The sequence below is a fragment of the Varroa jacobsoni genome, unplaced genomic scaffold, assembly GCF_002532875.2.
Source record: "Varroa jacobsoni isolate VJ856 unplaced genomic scaffold, vjacob_1.0 scaffold_550, whole genome shotgun sequence".
In the NCBI taxonomy this organism is placed as follows: domain Eukaryota; kingdom Metazoa; phylum Arthropoda; class Arachnida; order Mesostigmata; family Varroidae; genus Varroa; species Varroa jacobsoni.
The window spans coordinates 32,338-60,295 of record NW_019213452.1 but is presented as its reverse complement, the minus strand read 5'-3'; the positions used below and the strand labels follow the sequence as shown (position 1 = coordinate 60,295).

Sequence of the window (27,958 nt, the reverse complement as noted above, 5' to 3'; positions counted from 1 at the left end):
GTACACCTGACTGTTCTATTACCCTGTTACAACGACCGTTGTAACAGGCTAATAGAACAACTGCAGACAGTTCAGATCGGAGATTCAAGTCAAAGTCGAACATGTCTCAACTCATTCAGCTCGACTGACAAAAGTAATGAAATAGTGTTAGGCATGCTTAAGATGCTAAAAGACTTGACAAAATACTCTGTTTTTCCATAGATAAATTGCGCGAATGTGGAACACGAATCGGTAGGACATAAATCCAGCAGCTATAGCCATTCGTTCCAGATATATATATATATATATATATATATATATATATATATATATAAAAACCCGCTGAAGATTACTGTAATTGTTGGCGACCCTAGGTAGGAAAAATAAAAGTTTGTTGGCATTGGAATAGACGTGTGAACTTTATATAGTTTTCGCAGTATTCTGTAGCAACTGTGCTTATCGGTGTCTCTACCTACACATAACTGTGCCGCAGCTTAAGGACGGAGGCCACGGTACAGCCAACAGTGCGCTACGGAAATCGTTTTACGTAGTTCTAATTAACATAACTTATTTTATTTATTACAGTTAACTCATACGTATGCGTCGGCTGTCCACCGAGAGGCATAATTCTACGACCTTCGGCAACATCTCGCGCGATCGTTGCGTTCAAATATGCCTTTTCGTCAAATACGTTTTGACCACATATCGTTGATTGAATGTCTAATCGTTTGAATCAATCTATTATTTAGTTCACGAAACTTTCGACGACGATTGATTCCCTAGCGGCAGTTTCGCCTATTGCTAAAACAAGAAGTGCGGGTCAAGTAATATCTGTTTTGAAGAAGACTTTGCGGGCAGATAGCACCCTTTAACCAGTTTGATATAGCTAGTGTATGTGACGCTGTGTCCTCGGAAACTGTCTAAGAAAGGGGCGAAAACGACTAACCGAAAAATGGCCTCATTTTTCAACACTTCAAGCAAACAGGTGAAGCTGAAGGCTGATTCGCGTTTGTACGCAATACGCACTTGTGTCGAATTCGTAGTTACAGCTGTAACACAGCTGGTTATTCCTCTCGCTGCTTAATACAGACCGATCGAAGATTCGAACCGAGGTCTTTGTACCCATTCTGGGAGCAACTTACCGCGTCGCGAATTTCACGGGTCATCAGCAGAATACTGCTGATAGTCAATCGCTGACCAGGGAATAATCACAATAGCTCTCCCGCATCAGTGGCAGAACGTAAACAAAGTGGGAATAATCGTATGTGTCTGTTTTATTATTGTCACACAATTGCGTTTCCATTAACGCCAAATGAAAAGGACTCATCCAGGGCAGGCAAAAACGCTATCCATTGCCAATTGTTCATACCTAAAATAAATAAAACTTTATAGCAGTCGGCAGGCATATACGTTTGTATTGTCAAAGTATTAGCCTATATACATATATGCTTAAGGTAGAACCGATGTGAGCATTTCTGCAAGTTCACACCAAAACGAGTCTTGTGCTACACTTCGATCAGCTGAAGACGTAAATAAATATTCGCAAATAACGCTGACCCGGCCGCACTAATATGAGTATTAAAGTGCCTCGTTGTCCTATCTAATTTATTCAATAACAACGCCGTGTGCGTTACGAGTTTACGCAGGTTTTGACCCTTGAAATCGTCTGGCTTCATGATGATCCTTTTGAAATGAAAATAGGTCACTTTTCTATTCCCAATAAAACCACAGTACCTGTTTGTCTGGAGAAATTCTGCCGCGAACACAAAACAGTCGTAGTGTGTTACTAATTGTCCTTGACATTTCGTGCATGCCCTCAGAGCATTCTGAAACGCAGAGTTTCCAAACCTTCAGACGAACAAATCTACGATCATTTCTAAGTCGGTTTAGTAAACGATGGCTCACTTCGTTTAGTTATGGCTAGGAGTTCATCGGTCCGTTGATTTGTAAACGTCTGACTCAAAGGCGCGATGAAGTATGCTTACGTTATACTTTTGACGTTCGCCAAACAGCTCCGCTCACTATCCCAAGAACCGAATTGGTTGTTTTAATACGTCTGCTATGCACTTCCTTTAACCACTACAGGAAATAAGTCCGTTCTATTCAACGTACTCCTTCCAATTTGCCACCAGTTCGTAACTGTGTTTCATTTATATGGAATAAGCAAATCTCAAATTTAAATCACGCTATAGCATATGAAATTAAGCTTTCGAAACCCGTAGATCGTCACAACCGTACCAGCTAAACGTTGGGTGAATGTTTCTCTTGATGGCAATGGTTGCTAAACAACACTGGCATTAAATACAGGCCCAGACCATGTGGAGCTGAATACACGCGGGCGCGAACATAGGTTTGTTGCGAAAAAGGGAAAATAATTAGACCGGTCTTACAAGCATTTCCATAACTAGTTACCCTAACAAACAAACGATACCCCCTCCCCTCGACCGCTAAAATGGCTCATAGGGTCGTTCAAGCAACTAAAGACAACCACCCGAAACGAACAGCAGCGGCAATCCGTCGACTATGACCGTAAACTATTTGAATTCATCGCGCACTCTTTCGCCCTCCACACCTCCGCATTCTTGCCCTTCTTCGACTTTCACAGCCTTTTAGCTAGGTTTCGTCTGTTTTTGCTTCCTCTTTACAAACGATGATAATAATAGGCTTCTACTATTATGGCATGTTCGATTTGACGGGTAGAGATACTGTGTCAGGTTGATCATACGCCTACTACCGGTTTGTACGTGCTGCGGCGCAAGCGACGTACCTAAAAGCAAAAAAATGCTGATATTGATGATAGAAGTAAGTGTACTCTGAGCGTTGTCGTTATTTCCGTCGTCTCGTTGAAGGGTTAGGCCTTCACTAAGCGCGTCACAATAGAGTATAGCAAACGTTCGAACACTACTGCGGTTCTCTTTCCTCGTGAAGTGTAGCTGGCGATACGAATATAGTCAACAGATTTTATTAACTACTTTTGCGGAACAAATATTCTCAAAATGTTTCGTAACAATTGGTTAGATGTAATTGCGGTTGGCTTATCATCACAAGTCAGTCAGCATGCACCATTTCAGGTTAGGTCCAATCAAATCCTGTACAACTCTAGGTTCAATCATAAACAAAAGGTTACATATCATACTATATGTTTTTTGATGCTATCATTAGCGATATTACTATCTACTAAAGAGTTTTTAGGAAGCCAATACGCCACTGCTATTTACGGGGATCATTCTCATCAGATTACCTTCACAGTTGTACCTAGAGAACTGTGAGAAAGAAACGAGAGCCGGTAGCTGATTAAGCAACGGTGGTATCGTAGCCCGCAACAGCCTGATATGTCAGGACACACACGCATATACGCCTTTCGGCTCATAGTTACGCTTCCTACCCATAATCGATAGTACTGCGGTAGACCGGCCATCGTCGCAAATTTTATGCAAGTGACAACTTCTAAGAAGTAGGAAGAAGGCCAAGATGCACCAAGAAGGCCAAGAAGGCGCTACATCTCTCGATAGTGCTGCTCATCCAGGCCCATCTATTCTTCTTATCGGTTTTGTTGTTGTTCGAACAAAATCAACGGTAATTATAATAAATGGGAATAAACAGGCTTCCCTTTATGCTTGCATAGATGTGGTTGGCTGCTTGAACGAACTAATGGGACTTGACTGCGCTTTCCCTTATAAAAACGTTTTTTTTTTTTTTACAAATACAAAACTTTTATTGTATAGAAACCAAAAGGAACAGCTATAGCTTTATGTTTTACGCTAGTTAGACAGTTTCGTCTAATCTTATCTACGGCTGAACAAGAAACTGCATAAGCCGGTTTAATCACTGAAAAACGCCTCGACATATAGTGATCTTACCAGTTAAAAACCAAACAAGGTTATTTACCTAATTACTTTTCTCAATGTTAAAGGTTAGGTGGAAGCACAAAAAAATGGACAGAGTAATCAGTCTCCACAGTGTACACCTAGTGGCCTAGTCTTACCTAACCTTCCCAGCAATATCTGCAGAGCTCTATTGAAACCTATACGGTAAATCCCGGTCTCATAGATGACCTAGTCAATCAGTGGTCGGCCGGATCTCGTTCGGCGATACCATCAGCCTCGACTCTGTTGCTGGCGCTAACGTCTCTCGCGATAACGATGATTTCCGCGCTTCATCTTTATTTTCGTTGATGTTGTAGATATAGTTCGTGAATCTGGTTCTCGGCTGGTAATAAATTGAGCGCAGGCGATGTCGTAGAATGGAATTGTTGTTGTTTAGACCGTTCTCTACCTCATTGCATCACATCGGCACGAAACATCACTACTTCGGATCGGATAGAGAGTAGAAAACTCGATGACTTGATACAGAAGGGCCAAGCCATTAAACTCTACGATGCCTCGCGGAAAGCAGTATAGCATGCGGGTTTGACACGTCGCTCCGCTGTATAGCTATGGTTGCGCAGTTAACGTTGTTGAATTTGAAAAGTGTTTTAAGCTGCGTTTACCGTTGCACTCACCATGACGATTACTAGCGCGTCCATCGTCTTTTGGCGTATAACGGAACGTGTATGGGCCTAATATCGCAACATCCGATTAAGTTACGGGCATGCCTGTAACTAAATACCAATCAAGATAATGACAGTATAATATTCGATATCGTGCTTTCTGCACGAGTAATAGCACAGCTTTGCTGTTAACGGCCGTAACTACTCCTTAGTTCTCCTTGATGTCAACGGATCCTGTGCGTTTGAAACAGTCGGTGACTTTGCTTCTGTTGCTGTTGGCCTATGACGAACACGACGACGACCACGCCGCTCGCTTGGGCGCGGTCGATATCAAGACAACGATAGAAGACACCCCTGCCGTGGTTACCATAGCAGAACATAGCTGCAACAGATCCCCTAATTTTTCCATTCTCATTCTGTTCTTCCGCAGCTTTTGACGTTCTTCGACTTACTCGATTCCTCTGACTCGCTCGTGCGTTCGTCCCTTCCTCTGCTTACGAATAGTTGCAGTACAAACACTCAACCGCTAGTTTTCTGCTGTGGTCGTTGCTACTGCTGACGTCCGTCGTCATTTTAGCCGCTTCTCATCGGTGACACATACATTTCGCAGTGGTACTTAACGTGTATGGCGTAAGCATGTGTATATTATACCCTTGTATCACTACGGGTAGGTACAAGTCTCGTAGCATCCAACAAGTCCAGCATCTATGACTGCTACTGGACGCCAAATTACAGTTTCTTAATGCTGGCGTTAGTGCTATAATGGCTACTTACATATAGCAGGAACGGGAAAAGCTAGGTTAACTGGATCGAGGCAACTTGATCCTGGTCCTAGTTACAGGTCTCGGTTGACATGAACAAGTGCCATCTGCTCCCCTCAGATAGGTGCATCTTTCAGCTACTACTACTACTTCTACGAGATGTTCTTTGTGAAAGTAGCATACGGCACCCCCGTCTAGTTTGGACTAGTCAACTGATACCATATATTGCAGGATTTCGCGCTCGAATACCGTATAGATACGTGCATCGTTACTTATCGGTTTCCGCGATAAGCTTTCTTTCTTCCTTTTTTTTTATTTGCAGCTACTGTAATATTACCGTTGACTAGGATATAGTTGATCTTGCTGACGGAATCGACACTCGCACGCTGGCAACTGTGGGGCGAAAGGGATCCGACGCGATTGGGGGGATGTTACTATGGGCGCGCGAGAGATTCGGCGATGTAATTTCTGGTGGCTTCTTCGGTGAAAAACCGATGGACGGATCACAAACACGCACACATAGCCGCGCCAAGCAAACGCTCAGACAGACAATCGCCCAGCATACCGTAATCAATATTTATAAGTGACAAAGCGGCAAATTCGCCCTCCGGCTTTTACAGCGGCCAAAAAATGATTCACAGAAAGCAACATCGAAACATCTTCCTGCCTCGACGACCGGGAAAACGTAATCGCACACAATGTTCCATGGTGACAGCGCCTCTGGTGCACTTTGCCATTTAGCCTAAAGCGATACCAGTCCGGGTCTGTCGGCACAATGCGTTCTTCTTCTTGCTTACGAGCCAGTAAGCGAGACGCGGTGGAGGTGGCGGTGGTAAGAAGTAGTTCCACGCCTTCGATGTGTTCCGATGAACTTCCGATGTATAAAATACCGTTTTTCGATCGCACGTGAATGAATAGATGCCATTGTCGGTTATGAGGGCAAGGTTGATACCATAGCCCAAAGCTACGTTCGTGCCGGCGTGATCGTTTGAGATAGCACCAGGACCAACGCGGCTGCTTGAAACGTCGACTTCTCCGTAATCTTGCTATGTCTTTGCCCTTGTTAATGTTGCTGTTATTGGTGTGGCTGTAGCTCCAGTGGGTACTTCGTTAGATTTTGTTAATGCTGCCCGTTCGTTGGGTATCCACCTTAACAGATGTCCAATTGCTAAAGATGATTCGCATTGCATCTCATAAATCATATGATCGAGCACCGACCTCACCGTGGTCAATTGGTCGCCCCCAGTGCTTCCTCCGTTTTTTTATGTCTGATACTCTTGTTAGCCATTGGATCGGACGGCTGGCCCTAAGTACGAAACGAAGTGTGTCTATGTCCATGTTGGAACCTAGACTACGTAGCCACCTAGCAAAAACTGATTACAAGCAAAGCTTTTGTGAAATGATCGTATGGAACTGTTTGACACTATGACAGGACAACGAGTGCGGCGATAGTAAATTATTGGAAACTCTTTAGACTAATGCGTACAAATCAATCATCACTTTACGGCCACCGTTTACACGAATATATCTACAAGGGCAGAACGAAAACAATATAGGCTGTGGTTCTCAGAAGAAGTACTTTTTACAGACAGTGGGTCGACAATAAATAGATGGGAACCAGATCAACCAGTATCGGGTTGGGGAACTTTCTGGATAAAGCCTGTTGGTTATCGAATAGTAGAATCAGTAGAGAGATACTTCAGCAAGAATTTTAGGCAAAAAAAACTATTTACTGCCTGCCTATTCACGGTGTCACGCTGGCGCACTTTTCAGAGAAATATATATGTTAATATGATGGAATATATAGAATACAGTTTTTAGAAACCTTGGCGCCGAACTACCGTTGGCAACATGAACGACAGCGCTTGTACTTGACTTAAACGGTTCTATTAGATCACATGAAGCAAATGAGGAAATAGCACTTGTGTAATAATGTTGTCCTTCTTGTAATTAAATTTGGCAACGATGAATAAGTACAAGCGGAAAAAGCACACTGCAGTGGTATGGTATGACAAACAGCTGCTACAAAACAGCTTTCAACACGAAAGCAAGCGTTGTTGCTAAGGCCTCTCATCTGGGCAATCCGCTAAAGGCATATAGGACGATTATTGGTAGGGCTGCTATACTCTTGAATGAGAGTCCAATAGGGGCCATCATGCCTATTACCTGATAGGGTAATAATAGATGTTGAAAAATAATGCAGTACTTCCTCATTGGCTCCAGCCGTTTTGCTTCATATCTAATATACTGTTCGTAATACTTCGAGAATACGCTTGTGTCGAAGATGTTTGAGATAAAACATGGGCACGTCAGAGTCAAAACCCTTAAAATTGTTCACTGTTATAAAGCTCAGTCAAGAATGCGTCCGCGTAAACTCACACTGTACCTCAAATAGGACCACTGCAATTGATACTGTATCTGTTAGTTTTTCATTTTCTTGTCGATAATTGACTTTTACATCGAATATAAGTGGAATTTCTTTCCTCTACGGAATACACGCCATCCAATTGTACGGAACCCATAAAATTTGAGTATTTTTTAAACAAGACTGCGTTTTATTGCTTTGTATGCTTGACTTTTCGACAAGTCGTACGTGATCGATGTTGCGAGCACAGATATAGAAGAACGTAACGGAAAAATCGCGTACCAAATACTGCCTTAACGTTGCACATCGCGCGGCAACGCCACGTCGACGTTCGACTACGAAAATTAGTGATTCCTATTACGCATGCAGCGACCGACGTCCGTCCATCCGTCCGTCATTTTTTTTTCCCGTTTGATCTCAATCGATTTTGACCAAGCGGCGACAAGGATTAAAATATTTTTATCTATTTAAACGTTTCTGTTATGTTTTCACGAAAAAAAAGCGAGATAGGGCGCAATCATCTATATGTTCTAAGAAGCAGGATCAGCGACGTTACAAGCGCGCTATGTTACGGCTACGAAAAACTCAACGAAAAGCCTGCGTATCTGAGTCCATCTGTTTTTGTGCCTCTCTAAATGTGGACTGCTATCGCGACTACGTAGTTCTCAAATGCTCTTCGAACAGGGACTGAACGCCGGTTCACCAGCCGATGATTCAATGTGATTATGCAGTTCTTTTATCTAGTACAATACAAGTATACAGATATGCGCGTGAGTTGCGCCTATGACCCATATAGAGGTATATCAGCAATAATTGTGATAGTAAACGTGATAGAAACGCTGGGCCACGATACTAGGACCAGGTAGTGAAAGGCGTAAAATTGTCTGCGCTAGCCCGGTCACATTTGTTGGCTTGTCAAAGGAGGACACCGGAGTTGGTGCTCATTTATGTATGCTACTTGGCCTTGTTGCTGCACCGGTAATATATGATCGACGAAAATCTTCGTTTATAGCAGTTAAATGTGACGTATTTGTGTATAAGCATTATCTTTCGTATGACACATTCTTTCAGGAGGACGTTCTCCTCAGCCCGCGAGCAGCAATATATATCGTTCCGATTAATAAAACTACCACTGGATTTACGCGGCCTCAAACAGACCCTTCTACACAGATTTGGGACAAGAGCAATTATTCATTGTATATTGGTTTTTCTATATAATAGGGTGCAATAGCAGAACGAGAATCAGCAAGTTACATCTTCGTCTGCGTCATACTCCTTAATTTTTTCTCCAAAGAAAACTCCGATTGAAGCGTGTCGCATTTAATGTCGCCATTTTGTAACGGAAAATCTTCTATCACTGCCACATCAGGTCAATGTGTAATTATAATGCGATGTCCAATAGCTCAAATAGTACAGCGCAGGTAAGGTAAAATTAAGCTCGGTACCACCTCGTGTATGGCCAGAGTCTTACAAATAATTCGTCTAATGGAAAGCGAAGTTGGAACAAGAAAAATACATGCAGGGCTCTTTTTATTAACTTCCTTGGTATAACAACACTCGTAGCGCTGTTATCATCATTAATAGACAAGCGAACCAGTGGACTGGTACGCGGCCGAAGGCCGGCATTCAGACTGCGAAACGTCGACCAAATAGCTAGCAGCTTGGAAATCGCCATTCCAATCGTTGAACGAAAATTGTCCGCGCGTTTGCGTGTGCTTACGTCCGCCTGCTTCAATGCGTGCCCCCACTGTCTATGAGCGTCGCGGTATCGACGCTCTTCTGTCGATGTCATCGTTTTTTTTTGTTATCATCGCTCCGTTTGCTGCCGTTCTCCTGTTGTAACTGCCATCACCGTCGCCGCTAGAGTGGGTCTTCTCTCCGTTTGTCAACGAAACACTGACGGTATGGCACGAGGCAGCAGAGAACCACCGAGACTGGAGTAATCGTGGAACATACATCGATGAATGCAGCGCTACGGCTCGTGTGTTCGCCAGTAAATAAACTACTCTAAGCATAGGTAGTCTGCGTTGCCACTGCTACAACAACGATAACAATAAGAAAACTTCACTTGTTCCCCTACTGTTTTATCTGTCGTGCCGCATATCGTCTTTGGTGTGCAGTTCGAGAATCGGCCGACTGGCTGACATGTCGATGGACAACCCGTTGCCCGGTCTGCTCAGACTGAAATCGCCTATCAAGGGCTTAGTATAGTATATATCAGTGGCTAAGACTGCTGTCTATGTAACCGAATGTCGGGAAATGGACAACATCGAGCAGGCTACCGTCGTTATTGGGACGACCAAACAGATAAGCAGACAAGCGCTGAACGCCGGCAAAAGCAGCACATGAACAGTCAGACGTAGTAGGAGACGCACAGGAAGACAGAGTAACTTTGTCAAACCCGATCGCGCTGACACGTCAGCAGATCCTCCTTTTACTCCTGTAAACTTTCTCCTTGGCCCCTGCCACGTTTTCCTGTTGCTGTATTATCGTAATTGCCGGTCGCAGCAACGACATTTGCGCTGACTTGCGTCTGTATGATCATATGGGCTGTAGTACTAGTTAGTGCCGTTGTCATTATTGTTGTTATTGTGCGACTCACTATTGGCAGTATTTCATTCGCTACATCGGCAGCTTGTTCGGTAAATTCGCTGGAACAGGCAGAGAACACTGATAGCGATGAGCTTCGCATTGGCGCCCTTACTAGGCATCGGTGTTTTTATGATGACGCGTCACCCTACTTATTTCGGTATACATGTGGTGTATGTGTTAAACGCTAGAAATAGATGTAGTGTTGGATGTGCTGAGAGGTAGGAGCGACCACCTTATGTAATGTGCCCTAACGGCAATTTCTGCTTAGGCAAAACCCAAAGCACTTAATGAGTCCACTACTGATAGTTAGGTGGGTCTTTTGTCCACCCGAATGTGTATGTTTGAAGTCAGGGTCTTACCGACCACGTGTCCATATAGCCGATGATGTGCTTCGGGTGTTTCAACGACGGAGGTTATCACTGCATCACTCCCTTAGATCCCGCTGATGCTGGCATCTAAACTGAGTTGACCTGAACGCGACTCATTTAATCTGCAGAAACAATCGGATAATAAAAACAAACGAATATGTGCGTTTGCCAAATACAACAGTGGCATCAAAAACAACTACCCAAGAAACCCTTTACTGAGTCGCCAAAAAAGAGTTACCGGGAACGTTGATTCAGACCGTGTGGCCGTATGTGAAGGCACCCAGTGTATAATATTTTTGATAAACGATGGCCAGCATGGAAGCTACGTGTACATAGATTATTTCGAGTACTTCCAACCGCATACAAACAAAGGGCTTGGGCTGAGAAGTTGCCACGATTTAACCGGCAGCCAAGAATTTCTTTCCAATGGCTTCCAACAGCTAACTGCTCACGCTTCGGCGGGTGCCTTGCGACGGGTTCAGCTAATCTCAGCTCTCGAGCAGCGCCTTCGGGACGATGGTCTTCTGCACGCGCCTTTTGCTTTTGTCGTTTAGAAGGTGACAATTATGGGCAACGAGCGCAGCGCAACGCCCCGGAAGTAGACGTCCGTATGAAATAGAAAGGGGCCAGTAGTCGTTTTAGAGCTAACATCTCATCTCACTTCTGCACACGCTCGACTGTAGACGGCCAACACACATTAAACTTCTAATTTAGCTCCCATTAGACACAGGCACCTTAAATCATCTAACATCAGACGAGCATTGGCGGTTGGAAAACAACGAAAGCTTTCTTCGGCTTTTTATATTCCATTGGGTTGATCAGCCAGCATCGACAATGATGCCCATTTTTCGAACATCGATAATTAATTAACCTGAAGCTCTGCCCGGTTAATCTCTTAGTTAAACATAAGATCTCAAAATCGACTCTTTTTTTTTACAGCCGTGGTATCGAATAAAAAAAGGAGCAAGGTCGTTCTGGCGAATGTATGCGCTTAATCGATTTATTTAATTTTAAGTTGGCTTCTTAAATGTCAGGCAACCATATGGTCTCCAAGTTACATCCTGCTCTCAGCTAAAATCTGTTGTACTAAATTAAGTTTTTTCAAAGGTCAATTGCACACGAAACGTCTCGGTGAGCACTCTGTTATCATCCACTACCCCTACGGCGATACCTCACGGATTTTAAACGGGTTACTTGACATAACTTGTTGCTGCAAAGTGTTCGTTCTTTTTTTTTATAGAGACCCTAACGAACGATTTCTGTTTGTTACCCGTGAGAAAATGTTCTCATTATCTGTACTTGCGGTAAATACGAGTGTTCGCTTCATAGAGACATAAACGACTAGCAAAACGGACGTATGTCTTTAGCCAAATTAAATTTATCTATGGGGAAAATATATGCGTAAAAAAATATTTACAATTTTTGCAACAATTTCAGAAAATTGACCAATAATCCTGCAGCTGTTTCGTTCTAACTGCTTCCTTTATACACCTGAATATATTTTTGACAACACCTTTCTTTCCAAGTGCCCGAATATTGTTCATACATAGATGATTTTTGAATTATCACTTGCACTACCTGTTCAAACTAAAAATGTTTGCTCTATATTTCAATCAATATGATGTCCCGAAGCTTATCTGTTTTAATTTGTTTCTCTGAATGAAGAACCGCCATGATCGGACAAACGTGTAAACTAAGACGAAGTGAACAGAACGACCAGTCACTGAACTTACAGGAAGTGCTATATTCTACGGTGTGTTTAGATCGGCAAGCGAGATTGAAATCTTTCGGCCCAGACTTAGCAGCTCGGTTGATGTCATATCAGATCAGACCATGTGTAGATCCGAAGTTAAAAGAATTACATGAGTCAAAAGAGCGGTACAAAGGCGTACGTTGGCTCGCTATAGGGAGAAAAAAGCCTTGGAGATTGCTTGTTGAACAGACACTAAAAATGTATAACTTTACGTTAAATTCTCATATCTGCCTCCAGCCTGACAGTAGTTATGCTTGCACCGGGAAGTTTAACTATAGCGCAGCTGCAGTCAGTGTATTTACTGTTAACGTTCGCATGGTGTTTTCAAGCGCAGACTACTGATGCGTTCCATCTTCCCCCTCAATCTAATTTTTGCGCATGCATTGTACGGTCGTGACGGTCAGCTACTGCGATGCCTCGGATCATCCCCAGAAGGATGCCGAGCCCCTCATGCAGAACGGCGTCAACAATGCGCGGGGACAGAGTGGCTTTTTTCTTGTTTTTCTTTTAATTTTTGAACGCGGTAAATTCTCTTACGTCTAAACTCTTATCAACATCGACTGACATTGCCTGTGGGCTTTTCGGCCACCACCTGCTTGTCTATAGGACCGCGTGAAGTATAACAAGCTTTGCCTGAATCACCATTATTTCTTGTCAGACAACTGTTCTTCACTAGCTGTTCCTTGGAGTCCTTCGGAAACGACAAATAGAAATGTTCGTAGAAGAGTATCGTTATTATCATTATCACCGTCGTCTTCGCGGCGCAGGAGAGACGTAGAAGAAATCTGCACACCTGAAGTTCTTAGTGCGAAACAGCGATGGCTTTAAGCATTGTCAATTCCCGTATCCATGGCCACTTCAGGTCCCATCCCCTTACAGCCCAGCGTTGTATAGTGCAAAAGGCGTTTAATAGATTGTGCTGCTTGTTTATGGGTAGCCATTTGCGAATTCGTGCTTTTAATGCCCGTTATATCAAAAGCAAAGTCGGAAAAATACGAATAGTAAATAATGAGGTAGCAATTGATGAAAAGCATGAAAGACAAAATCAGCTGTCACACGTATTGAAAAAAAAATGTTTAAATGTCTTATTATGGAATGGGGACAAAACAGCATGATAAATATCGTGAGATAATCAATTACGGGCTTGTGGATCACTCCTTGGTCAAAAGAAGAGCGATCTTCACTCGTACCTCGCTCTTCGCAAATAAATTCAGTGAGATTTTAGCCCATTTTTTGCTTATGGTTAACGGCCGATTAAATACAGGTCCGGTATAAATAGACGATTTCACCTACTAAACGACGACGAAAACCTTTCGTAGCTGTCCTGCAAATGGGGTGCGTTATCGTTGCGTAGCCGGCCGGATAATACCCTCAGATAATAGTTATGCCCAGAGTATGTACACAAATACACAGAGCATTTGCCGCCATGATTGACAGCAGTTCTACGAGAAAGGCTTCGAACGGTTTTCATGAGTAGAGCCACGTTTCGATACGAGTAAATAACGGAATAACCAACAGAACAGGGCCTTTTTTCATGGCTTATCCATAATCGGTTCATTGTATGCGGTTGGCAGATTCTGTCCAAATCCGCCAACATCTTCTGAATGTAGATAGCTGCATTCGATAGGATAGACATTGAATCCAAAAACCATATTATGTTTTGTTAATAAAAGAAAATAAGAGCACTGAACATTTTGGATTTAGTTAACTTACCTTGACGACATGATTGAGTAGTGATACGACCTGCAGTTTAAAGATGGGGATCAAGTTGACGAATGTATTGCCTGATACCCCATGCGTCCCTGATTAGCGGGGTTCTGAATTTTCGAAATCTATTAAAGTTATTGTACGGGTGTAAAGCCAATGGGTCTTGGCCACGATCGTAGCAAGATATTCAATATACATCGTGTTCGACAGTGGGCTATTATCAGCCAAAGCCTGCAAACATAAGTTTTTCCATTTAAAATTGTTAGCAGTGCCTATCTGAGGCGCGACGATGTACTTGAATATACGTAAAATTGTATGTATGAACATTTCATATACATTAAGTTCATTTTGTTTATTAAACTGATGAAAATAGGGCAGCTCTCGATGAGTTTGTCGGGACGTATAGGTGTTGACGTTAGCGCCGGCAGTAGTATAAACATTTTACAATGAGACCAATGTGAGCTAAGCGACAAGCCGTGAGTTAAATTCGTCCACCATTTTCGCTGTACACAAATCAAATTCATCATTTAAATCGCAGATCAACTGTTCGGTCCCATTTAGCTAAATGGATCTATGCACTGGCACCATTCGAGTGATCAGGCTATATTGGACAGTCGTTACTTTGGTCACCATCGACAACGCCGACCGCAGTAAATTCCCACGGTAAGATCGCGTGAGTTTCTTGTACGCTCATCACTGATCGTTGGATTTGAGTCACTAACGATTCTCCGTCACCGATCATCACCGGCGACCGTTGGCCATCGTTCATGGTCCCCGGGCCCCCTGTGCCAACAATGAGACAGCACCAACAAAAAAAAAAACGAGTCACCGTATGGGTTCTTGACCAAGCGAATCTCTCTTGGCAACCCTAGCCTGATTCTGTCAGACCACCGCAATAATTTTGACGATGAAAAACAGGGAAGACTAAGTGGCTGTTTGCCGAAGTACCGGTGCGTATTTCTGTCTGTCACACTTCGCACTGCAGACAGTTTGCTTTCCGTGCCAATGGCGTAAAAGCCTCAGCGTCATTGCCGCCATCACTACTGCTAATGTTAAGACTATTGTTGATACAGTGGCTGCATCGACTAATGCCCACATGGTTGTTGTAGAAGTTAGCTGTGATGCACTGGGGGGTGCATTCATAAAAAGAAACTATAGTTAATGCAATGGATATCATCAATGGATTCTGATTAATTTGCCGCGGCCGTAACAATAGGGCGTAATCTCGACTGATCTCGAAGATCATGGTCTTACAATGCCCCGTGGCAGCAGCTGTTATAAAAATAAAGATAATAATAACTTCATTTATAATGGTTGTAGTGGGTGCGATTTGTTAGCGGCAGAGAGCAGTGACCTTTTTTACATTTTATAGAAACACTAACGATATATAGTAACGACAACAGCAAGCGGACGGCGAAATGCTAGGTTTGGGTTGACATTTGGGTTGGCATAGTCTGGGCAGTTGACGCGCACCTATCGATGTGCGTAGCCGTACTGATCATGAACATACGGAAAGTGTTACCCTTTGCGTGATGGGTCTATTGAGAAAAAACTCAGAGCCGCCCCATTAGAGGGGACAGTCCTTCATGCTATCTTAAACGGGTGATTCCGAGGACTTATTCACAGAACAGGGATAGCCTACAGAATTGAAAATAAACAAATTATAATAACATATAGATTTAAAAATGCTCTAACCTAAATTGAATTTTTGTGATATGGAACGAGCTTTCGTGACATCGCAACTAACTGCAACGTCTTAAGCCGCTCGGGGAATACAGATGTTAAGGTGTCAATCTAAAAAGGGCTAAACCGGCCAAATTCCAGTAGTAAAGGTCATATATAATTAAATCCCGTTCACTGAGCGGTGGAGACACGAATCGGTATCGGATAGAATTAGATTACATTGTTCACGACGTTTTAGTAGTTCCATAAAACTAAACGATCCGATAATAATTAAATATTGCCATTAAATATTGGCCATAAATGTCGAAAGCGTCGGGCAGGAAGGAGTCTGATGGCAAAATTAACCTCATTATGCGGTCGAAGTCAGAAAAAGCTTTCTTTATTCGTAGCTTCAGGCAGTTGGTTGAACAATAACCAACAAAGTGGCCGTTGTAGAGCGATGGACGTGCCATCAACTATGGCCATCGTTGACAGAAGACTCGACTTTAGAACAACGATTAAATAACTTGGGTCTTATCCTATAGGGCGCAATCAGTTTTTGTTTTGACGCTTTTGTGAGAACGGTCTCAGGACGTGATTGCACAAGTTACGTTAAATAAGCAAATAAACTTAAATCAGATAAGTTCACAAAGAAAACACTGAACAAAAAAACAATTAAACTGCGCCGATTCAGACAAATTGTGTGAATCATAAACGGGTTCTATTTCGCGAACGTCATTGAGCCAACATTAGCAGTTAATTATTATAGAAGCTGTATATTATCAAACAACAATATCAGCGGCCGAAAGAGACAGCACAAAGCTGCCGTACATTATATGTATTACATTACTTTAGCTTATTCGTTCGCATGGCACGTCCAACTTCGAGAAAAAGAAAATTCTATCGGCCAGCGGCAGAATACAATTGTGGATTTGTACATACAAATCAAGTAATCACCTATCTACGTACAGATTAGAATGCAATAAACTGCTGGCGAGCGCAGCTGAACAGTGTGTCTGCAATAACTAGCGAAAGAAATGCGTTTGAAAAAAGAACAGCGTTAGGGGTTGCGGGGCAAAACTTAGCTCAGCTTCATTCTATGTAAATAATACATACTGTTATAGTTATTCGCTACGATACGCTTGTAGCTAGAGATACCCAGCAATCGGGGTCGCTGCTGACTGAACACGAGCCAAGGGCGTGCACATTGCTACCGCGTCGTCGTATCTATTCGAACAAATCTTGTAGGCAGAGGAGAACGCATCTAAGTAGATTGGCCTTAAGGCCGTTTTCATTGCATCTGTTGCATATGTAAGTGTAGACTTATCCCAAACGCAATCTACCTCGAAATCTGTCCGATGAATGTAAGATAGGCTCGCAAAGCGCAAAACTCTCGAGAGAATAGGAGGGTGGCGGTGGGAGGAATTGAGGCCCAGGCTAAGAATTTTGAACCCTGGATGGCAGTAATAATGGCGGCGGATGCAGCGCAGACAAAAAAGCAAATTTCAACGAGCTTCTAGCTGTAAGAAAGCTTATACACGCGAACAAGCCATAGCAGAGTCTACTTTACACCCCCTCTATATTGGCTATATCTTAGATAAAACCTGCAGCCCAGACGTCTAGGTATAAATGGGTCAAATGTAAGGTCGTAGTTGAGTTCATGCGTTGTTGTATGTATTTATGGAAAATAAATGGCCACAGCAGGGGTACAGCGACTTCCAAATAACACTAGAATGATTCTATTGAAAGAAGTTACTATAATAGACTTTGTAGAATTTAAGAGGGGGAATATAATGCGTGCACGTGAAGGCTAAACGAAAGACAACCGTAGAGAAATAAACGGCGTAGAGCTTCATAGTAGAGCTGCTGGACACCAATTAATGATATTTCTAAATAATCTAAGCTTCTCAAACGAAAGACATTTTCTCCAAGCCAACCTGTCGATATGTCACGGCTCCGCCGTCCGTGACTTAAGGGGTCCTGTTGTCACTTGCTTCGTGTTGTTCGGCGAGTGTTTTACTGACATTTTCAATCCGATTGATGGTGGGCCACACCTTGTGTTCCTGTGTGTCCCTTACAAAGGAAGATGTATGACGCAATGAAAGTGTGACACGAGTTTTTCATAGACGATTCTGATAGTTTGAATAGATCGCGACATGTGTTTTTATAATCGAGACATACGCAACACGATCTAGCTAATATCTCATTATCAAGCGGCGATAAGCGTTGTGTAAATTGAATAAAAACAGATAGACCTTTTGATACGAGCAAACATGAAAGCACACTTCCTGATAAAGTCTCACATATTGCACCCAATTGTTTGTTAATGTCAATGAAAAAAAATACACATTTATGGAAATGGATTCCCTGATAGTCAGCTCCACTTAATCGATTCACGAGTTAACTATACATAGAAAAGAGAATCGTTCATTCATTCCAATGTCTTTTGTTTGTTTTTTTTTTTTCTCCCTCTTATCTTAATAACAGTGTGCTTATCGGTTTAAACAATAAATCCCTTTTTCTGTTCGATGTGCCAAAGGGAAAGTTTGTGTTCTTACTGAGCGGTGGTACAGGCTCATCCATGCGGCTGAAGGCAATAAAAAAAAAGACGAAACCGTCCGTGGCCGTTCATTTAGGTGTATTGATTTATCAGGCTTTTTTTTTTTTTTTTGCTCTAGCTACTAGGACACGCGCTGTCTGTGGCGTCGAACATTCTTTTTTCGATCGATTCACGAATGGATATAGACAATAGTTTCAGCTGACGACTTTGAGAAGGTCATTGCTTGTCACACCTCGAAGTTGATGTAGTAGTTTGTCAGCAGCGATGATAAGGATCGTTGTTGTTAGAGCTGTTCGAGGGTGTCGACGGCTCAAAACGGTATTTGCAAGATTTACTCCTTACAAACAAAGCTATTCATTTCTGGGCTGATCGATGTGTTCGTGTACCATTGTGGTAGATCTACCGAGGTTGTCTGTTCGCAGTCGTTGATAAATCCGTCAAATGGCTACTGAAAGAGGGCAATGTTTTTTAGTTGCACGCAAGCATTGATACCATTTGAAAGCTTGGAAATGTTGCGAAATAATTCAAATTTATACATACACACACACACACACACACACACATATATATATATATATATATTTTTTTTTTTTTAGTTAAAGCTATATTCGTCTAGTTAGAATATATGCATCGACCGTTCAAGCCATATGAAAATCATTTTTACAAAAATATTGTATAAACGAAAAAAGAAAAATTAGCGGTAAGTTTAATCTCGGAAATTTCCAGTTATCAGGCCAGTTCTATATTTTGTTATTTGAAAAAAGTGTCACAGCGACAAGCCAACAAATGTTCGTCTCAAATGCCTAGAGTAAAGGTATTTATTTACGTATTTCGGGGTCCAAATAGCTCGAGTATTTCCGTCGGTGTTTTTTTCTAGAGAATCAGCCAATTAAATTGAAATAGATGTATTTACCTTTATGATTCTGCATCTGAGGTAACTAGAGTAAATACATTGTTATCCGGCTACTCAGTACCTAAATCAAGCCCATTTCACAAAACGAGATTTCTTAAGATGAACAAAATAAAGAACACGATAAGTTTGGTCAATAATAGCATCAAAGTAGATCTGGTCGAGCGTTGGACTTGTTTGTAATCTAATTCGCTACTAACTAACTAACTAACTATTATAAGATTGTACTGAAATCAAGTCAACCTTACATCTAGCACAAAGAAAAGGGTTGCATTTTGCTTCTGGGCCTATTGTGCTAGGTCCGTTCTTACTATCCGCAATAAAGTCACAGCCAGTCTATGCACGGCCTGCGTGCAAACGTGATCAACGCCTAAGCGTGTAGCACTGACTCAATTAGCTAATGGTATACAATTTACCCATAAGGACACTCGAAGAGAATCGTTCAGCCATCTACCATACCGCGTCCAGGAAGAAAAATCTCATCTATGCAGTTATCCGGTCCAGTACCTGGATTCTGCTCCACTTTATTTAAGCTTCGCTTGTGTAACATATGTATAACATTGTGGCATGTTCTCCATGGAGCAGATTATCACAAGTTTGCGGTATGTTACGCATACAGACAAATAGTTGACGTTCGAAATTAAACGTTTTAGTCCTTCTTGGCCAACTATATCTTGGCGCTACGTGCGTCATCCACACAGTTCGTCCTTTTACCAGACGACGCTAGAATGAACCACTAATTTAATTATCATTAGGGTCGCGAACGTTTTTGGTCAGCCGAAATACTCTCAGCAGATATGGTCTCTTAACTGACTTCGGTCAAAAATTCCGACAGAAAGAAGTGGCTCAAGTCTATCCAGTCATATAGGCATATCCGTTACGATATCTTTCCTCTTTTGGCGAATCATCCTACCGTTATACAGTAGTTGACGCTATCGATATTGCTATTGACGACAATGGCCTTTTCGTCGCCGACCGGTACCGCACAATGGAAAGAAGGTGGTTTTTTTTGGCGACGCCGCATGGGTTGGGGTGACGATGTTCGGCGCTTTTCAAACGGATGGCGATATTCCCGCCCAAGAAAATGGAGGAATTTAGTAATTACGTCGTGTAATCTGTGAATATTGGCCGAAAAAATTATGCTCGCTAAATATAATAGGATGTTAAATTACGACTATTATGCAGCAAATGCTTTAATATTGTATCTTTCATCTGCGTGAAATATATAACAGTCTGGTTATTCTGGGGAAATAATTGATGCCATAAGACAGCCACTCTGCCTTATCCGACCAATTGGTACAGCCATGTCTAGAGCTTATCAAATGCACTTGTCTCGTACTGTGATTAACTTACACATGTAATTTATAATTGAACTTATGTAAATCTCCACCCGCTCAAAGCCCATTTCAAAGAGCTTACCATTCTAGTATTACGAGACGCGTATAGTTTCCTGCGTCTAACGCAAAGCTGTGGAGACGCTTGCTAATTTAATCGTTTTGATTGTGAACGATTTTCCCCGTTTTAATATACGTAATGCTCTGTATATATTTGCAGTAGCAAAGCACTAAAACTGACACATATGCCCGGACGTCCGTTCTGGCCATCTTGCGTCTGGATAGCAGTAGCAATAGCTATCAAAGGTGTAACAGCATTATGGGCTCGTCGGAAATCGATACCCCCATCCGATCTGTGAATGTAACGTAGTGTGCTTATTATCTTCAGTTAGCTCCGGAGGGCTGTACTTGCTTTATTCCGTTAAGCATTTGTGGAACATTTGTTAAAAGCTATTGGAAGCATGAACTTTTTGTTTTGTTTAATTAAGCTACCCGCTGTAAGCTTATCCATTTAGGTAACAATTGCGACCCAGCGGGAAGTGGCAAGGCTTTCCCCGACGTGCTAATGGACTTCCTAGCAGATTCATTATTAATGGAAGCAATGTTATTGATTTTCATCTTAATAACAATGCAAGTGGTATCCGTTCGCCACCAAATGGAACGAAACGATCAGGACGACGCACGTGTTTTGTTACTTAATTTCCATATATATTTTGTTTAGGACATCATCCCGGTCAAAAAAGTGGCTTGCAGGAAACGCCTGCTTGGATTCGAATCCGGACCACCTCACGTATCCTTGGTACTAGTGGCCAAATCCGTTCCCTTGTACGCACCTACCTAGTTGCTGAACATCTTATAGGGGTAGTAATTTAGCGGGATACGGACGTACAGCTTAAATGGTCACATCCTTTGGAAAACGGAGTTTTTTCGGCTCGGTGTTGGCGGCCGAGTGCAGCGTAATATAAACGTTCGGCCTTTACTCGATCAACCCCCTAGAGCTAAATAGGCGAAGTAAATTCGCCATTGTGTGTATTGTTATTGATAGTATAGGGTCGGCTAGCCAACACAGTGGTAAGAAGTGGAGTTGCGGCGTTTGTATTCGCAGTTAATTACAGCCATCCTTACATGTCCTCCGTACTCCATTACAGCCTAACAATGGTTTTCTGTTAGGGATTAAACACTGATGGGACAAACTTTGGGACAACAACAAGCACAAACGAACTGATAGGTTCTGGAACTTTGCTAGCAATAAAGATTATGTATATCGAATATAATATTATGCGGATAAAGTAAAATTTTTTGTAGATAATAGACACTATACGTTTTTGGAATGGCAGTCAATGTGAACTATCCATAGCCGCCTATACGACACATACTATGCTACAGGTGCCTCCAGCTAAACAGAATGGACCGTAAACAGCTCATATGTGACCGATGAGGTTGCATTGTATCTTACAGTATGTAGAGTATTTGACGAGAGGGACACCCATTAATAAAAGTGTATTTCTCACATTTGTAGTCAATCGAAGATGATCAAATCTTCGAAGCAGTCTCCTACATGAACGGACGCGCGTTACCATTCTGAACGAGATGCTCGATCACATTTTTGGCCTGTAGCCATATTTGTGGCTGAGTAACTACTGCCAGATGTACTACATTAGCATACATCGCAATTTAATTTTTATATAAATAAACAATATAAGTTTCGACGATTCGAAAATCGTTTAAGTTTCTCTGCTGTCCGCACCAAAGCTTACGCCTAACTTATGTCTGCGAACAGTTCGTGACCTACGCCAACTTTCACGTAACATGTTTATAATGATTTGTCTATTAAGCTATGTCGTTAAGCGTGCACAACGTTAAGCGTTGTGACCTAGCTTAAACAGAGTAGATCGAATTGACGTTCGGAGGATGCAACAGGTGAAAAGAGCCCTTAGAGCAACTCAGGGCAGAACGACATATCATCGGAGGCAAGATAACATTGTAAGAAGGTATCATTTACCTTTACACCTGCTTTGCGATCGTGGCTACAGCTTATTTTTTATTTTAGATAACGTATTGTACTACTGCGGCTGCCGCATCAGTCCGCCCCAGATGGGAGACAGGGTGGAGTAGGAACATTTAATGCCCATCGCCGCGGATACCTTTTACGAGGTCGTTATTCTATATATAGTTGCGACACCGAAAAATCAGTGGTCAATTCGCCGCTTTCGTGGCAGCTTTCCGTTTTTCAATGGGTGGACAAACAGTAGGACCTAACTGTGAGTTTTTAATCTGAAAAAATCTGGTCACCTTAATTTTTGAGCGTTACACTCCCTTTGCAACAATCGTTTACCGCTTTGATGCTGCCTTTCCTTCACTTGGTTATTCTGTTCGAAATGGGTTCTATCACAAAGCGTGAGAAGCTTCTAAAATTTTACGATGACACTGGCTGGTTGTCAACTAATATTTCCATTCCAGTGCGTGTTTTCCTGGCGTTTTATCTCAGCAATTTAGTTTGACCGAAAATCTGCCCGCTCGAAGCTACCTTAGTCGTTCGAAGTTGCACTCGCTTGTCAAAATGCAGATTATTGTAAGTACCTGCCACTCGCAAAAAGAGGTCTGACGAAACCGAAGTGCTCTATCAGACATGTCGTTAGAAAAAACGCAAACTGATTTTTCTGTTTACAGCGCAGATGATCACGACTCCATTACGGTAGTTGTTAGAAAATAGTTTCTTTTTTTTTTTCTGACTATAGAAAGTGAACTCTCTAGGAGAGAATTTTCAATTATATTTTAAATTTAAATTTAGATGGGTGTTTGGCAAAATAACGTTGGGAATCAGTAACACCTTCTAAACCGTTACTATGGCTATATTGCCCGCTGGTTTTAAGGACTTCTATATAAACGATACGCACTTGCTTAGCTCAACTGCAGCAGGCTGATTAGAGCTATTTTTGGCGTTTTCCATAGTCATGTAATCGAATTCATCTCATTAGCAGATCGTATCTCTCACAATCGACGACTTTCCCTAACCACCTACCAAAAGCACCGGTTAGTCTCAAAACCTTTCACGCACCCAGGTAGTCACTGCCGGCGTTCTAATCAATCGGTAAATGTTCAATGTTCCATATGAGTTATGTATAAGCATAAGTGAAATGAACTAAGAGAGATTCAGCTGCAGAAAACGTCACGAATAAAGTCACGTTCGTTCTTTTCAATTAGATGCAGAATTTATCGTTACTTCTGCTGATATGTTTTCGTGTCCATAACACTTCATCTTGGCTGTCCAACTCTACCGTTAATTCGCGCGTTCACCCAAGTACCTCTGCTATAACTACTTGATGCGTCGTAATAATTGACGACTCTTTCTTGAAGGCGTTTCAGTTTCCCTCGGCTGACAAGTTGCCGATCATGAGCTTCAGCAGTAACGGCTTTAGTGGAAAAAAAAAACGATGCGAACAATAAGCAAGCGAGAGAAGAGCCCCCTACGCACACATATTTCATTTCGCCAATGAAACAGTTCTGCTTCAGCCGTTACCGCGGGCGAAAGAAAACGAAAGTTTGGTGCCCGTCTGTATGTCTCTGTCCGTCAGAGCGCAAAGCAAATGACTGACCATTTGACCATCGTCCAACGTCGTCGCCGTCGACGCCGCCGATATTTGCCGAGCGCCTTTGGTACTTCCTTGGTCCAGTATTCGTTCATTCGATGACCGCTCGTTCGTTGCCGACCGCCGACGCTAACCACTGAGGCCGGAAGTCCTCACGGGGACGCTCCGCTGAACCGCAGCATCAACAGCGACAGCAGCAGCAACGGCCAGTTTAGAGAAATCTATTTTGCATGATTGTGCTCGCGTCGGGCCACGTTCACTAGCTCCGGGCTACAACAGCGGCGATGCCACGAGGAACAACGAAGAGAGAAAAACAAGATAAGTCACACAGATTAAAGGACAATCGATAGATGCTGATCGTATTCGATCGTAGCTGCGGTATGTGAGTGTTTGTATATGTAATGGTGCGCACGGAACAAAGAACAAAACGGCCAGATAGAAGAAACCAAAAATAGTTACAAACATGCACTCGATACTTTGGTAAGTGTTGGCATCTTTGCCACCGAGCCTGGTCTTGTTGCCACCCCCGCTGCCGCCCTACTAGGACTGCTGTTATTGTTGTCGTTGTTTTCCGATGTCCAGTCAACCTAAACTGCAGCCATTTTTAGTAACACTGCCAACTAATAATAATTCGTTTGGAGGATAACCAAAAGCCTCGATCTATGGGTCTTCGTTTTGTTGACAAATACACGAGCTGCGTTGCTTTGCTTTAGAACAGTTTTTGTACGCGTTGCAAGCGTCTGTCGTGATTTATATTATCTCGTATAGGCCATTCCTGATGCTTCTGTCGAGCGTATCATTATTGATGATTTGTTGTTGTTACTGTTACTGGAAGCCCTACGCGAACCCTGTTGGCTTTGACTAACAAACCATTAGGGCTGCAATTGGATCAGTAAATTTTGTACAGATAATAATTTTTTAAACAGGTGATCGTTGCCATGATCGACACACGCTCGATTCATCGCAAGCACCTTACTTATTTGCATGTCAGCCTACCGACCCTGTTTACTCTACTAATGCTTTTGTTGTTACCACTACAGTGATCGCTTCGGCCATAACTACACGTAATTGCGTAGTCTCGGATATTGCAGTTACGTACAGATCATAGTTGACAGTGATAGACAGAGGTACCTGCGAGCTTTGTCTTCCGCCTGTGTTGCTGTTAGTTCAACCAGTTCAATCCATTGATATGGCGGCCAACCTCACGTAAGGCAATCGTGAGATGTATCACGCACCCATAAACTTTTTCTAACCTATTATTATACGTTCGGCAGGCAACTTTAGATTCATCTCGTTCATTATATTGATACATTTCTGCATCGTGGTTAGGGGACTTTTTCGGTGTCGGCTGGCCGACTGCTCCTGATTAGCGGGCGAATAGGATCAGTAGACGACTGACCTCGAAGCGACCTGCGTAAATCCGGTCGACTTTTAATAAATGGAGTTGGCTAACCTATTGATTCTGTTCCCAGGAAGTCATCAAGGCTTAGGGTTCTTATCATTCGTTCTCATAACAAATAGCTACACGTGTTTCTTATATATATATATATATATACATATATATTTCGATCGTGCATTTACTTTGTCTCCGGGACGTCCATAAAGCCTAAAGAAGTTTTTTTTTTTTTTGTTGCACTAGATAGTTGCTCGTATAAAGCCAAATCATGATCTAATAAACGTCTCGTGATGATTTTATATAGTTCGTCTGATACGTTGACTTTGTTGCTGGCACTTCACAGAGAATCAAGGACTTTTCTGGAATAAATACTCACACATATTTCACTTCTTTTGTTTTTTTTTTTAATCTAAAGACGAATTGGGGATTTTTCTCCCACAAAGATTAGTTATTTAGGTTTTTTCAATTGGTACCTATTAGAAATTCACACAAAACGCACTCAAATACGACTCAAAAGAGAATTTGACACGATGAATAGAGTTTTCACCACGAGTTCCTATTTTAGATCTATTTCTATTAGATTTTCTATTGAACGCGTCTATTAGACATTGGTCAATGTCTCTAGAATCCAATAGTATTTGAGCTGTAGATGACTTGTTACGAACGGCTATTGAAAACAGCAACAAAATGTCTTCTTCTATCAGTTCGCAAGCATATTCCCGACTGGTTAGCCATAAATATGGTTGACTTAAATCATACTGCTTCGTTGATTTTTTCCACGGAACAGGTATTATACAATAGGATAATAGATCAGTGCGCATTTATCTTACAGTAACTAGGCGTTTTTTGAAAACACCGCTTAATGGGGCTTTTAAAAACTCCACGGTTATTTCTAAAATCAGATAAATTTACGTACTCCTATCCCGAGAATGTCGTCACATTAACATCCCCATGTTCAGCCAAGCTGGAGACAGGTTCAGCGACCTTCGCAAAAGTGATATTGCTTCGTAAATCAATATGATTGCCTCTCAGGCCTTACCTTCGCTGTTACCACTTTTTGCCACTACATTCTAAATGAATAATCGTTGAGAAGAGGGAATTTCAGATCAGCACGGATGATCAGCTACCTCGGAGCGGTGGGAAATTGAAAACGAAATTAGTCAAAACTGTTTCTATGATTGGCTATATAGACCAGAGTCGGGGCTTTTCAAACAAAACAAAAAAGATTTCCAGTAATTTTTTGTCGTTTGCCGCCATCTTTCCAGATACAAGCGTAACTGGATTGTTTCGAAAAAGGCGTACGATAATTGAAAGGAAAACAAATTCCTTTCAAAGTTACGACGTTATTCATATAGATGTCCTTTGACGCGGAAGTTGGATGTCGTAGCGAGGCAAGGATTACGCTAGTAGCCAGTAACGTTAATTTCAATCGGAAGAGCAAAATCGACCGAAGAGAAAAATCATTTCAAAAATAGATATTTCTCTAGATAGAAGAGATAGATAAATCTCTTATTTCTATTTTAGCCAGTTAGAAACTGTGGAAAAGGAAAGAGTCGGTCATTAAGTATTGAAAATAATAGTGGAATAAACATCGTTTGTCAAAATATGGGAACCCGAACGTGTCGGCCTCGTCGTACGTTAAGCTCTTCCTTCATGAGTGGCGTGCTTTCTTCTTCTTCAATGTGGCCTTTGACCTGTTGAATAGACCTATTCAGAAAATACAATCCAGACAACTGGCGTTCTGTTGTTTAGGAGGCTTTGTTGCACAAGCTCCTACGGCCTGATTTTCACACGAGTCTTTGAAGCTGAATCATCCCGCAAATCTACACAGGCGTCGAAATACAGCGGTGTTTAATTAATGAAAATGTAATTTGTTTATTACTAAATAACAGACCGTCGAACTGATATGTTTCGGTGTTTTTCGGCAGCCAAATCTTGTTAGCATCTATAACGAAATAATAAATGAAACAACGATATGCCGTAAGACTGAGCAATGCAGATACTCGAAAATATGACAAGAGAACAATTAAATGTTTATGAATATGCTAAAAAAATCCGGGTGTTCATTGTATGTACGTTTACAAACAAAAAAAAAAAAAAAAATAACTGCTTGTCTTTATAATTACGACATGTGTACTTCATATGTGCAACCACACAGATAACAATTATCGTATTATCCCTACTGCTAGTAGCTTTAGTAGCTATAAGAGAACCAGTAGAAATTATCGGTAGACGCGACTTACCTATTATCTAACTAACTGCAAAGTTATCACTTAAAAAAACAAAAATTTTATTTATTGTTTAATCGTTTTAATTTTGACGACGAATAAGATTAGATTCTTACGGCTAGTGCATATTTTTTTTTTGCTAAGTCCATCATCCAGTATATATATATATATATATATATATATTCCTACACAGTCAATACGGTGTTGATGAGGGAAAAACATGTAGCGAATCAACAGATTTTTCCGAATTAGTCGCTTCCCACT

General features: G+C 41.9%; 1 protein-coding gene and 1 long non-coding RNA gene across 2 annotated transcripts in view; one reads left to right on the top strand and one right to left on the bottom strand.

Annotated features, from left to right (window-relative positions):
* Positions 1–27,958, top strand: part of LOC111261361 (uncharacterized) — a 53,375-nt gene that overhangs the window by 8,334 nt on the left and 17,083 nt on the right. The gene's annotated exons all lie outside the window — the stretch shown is intronic.
* The window catches only part of LOC111261362 (uncharacterized), a 13,125-nt gene continuing 2,982 nt past the window's right edge, over positions 17,816–27,958 (bottom strand). Inside the window, exon 2 of the long non-coding RNA XR_002680918.2 lies at positions 17,816–18,681. This is a non-coding gene — a long non-coding RNA (uncharacterized LOC111261362). The remainder of the gene's footprint in view (positions 18,682–27,958) is intronic.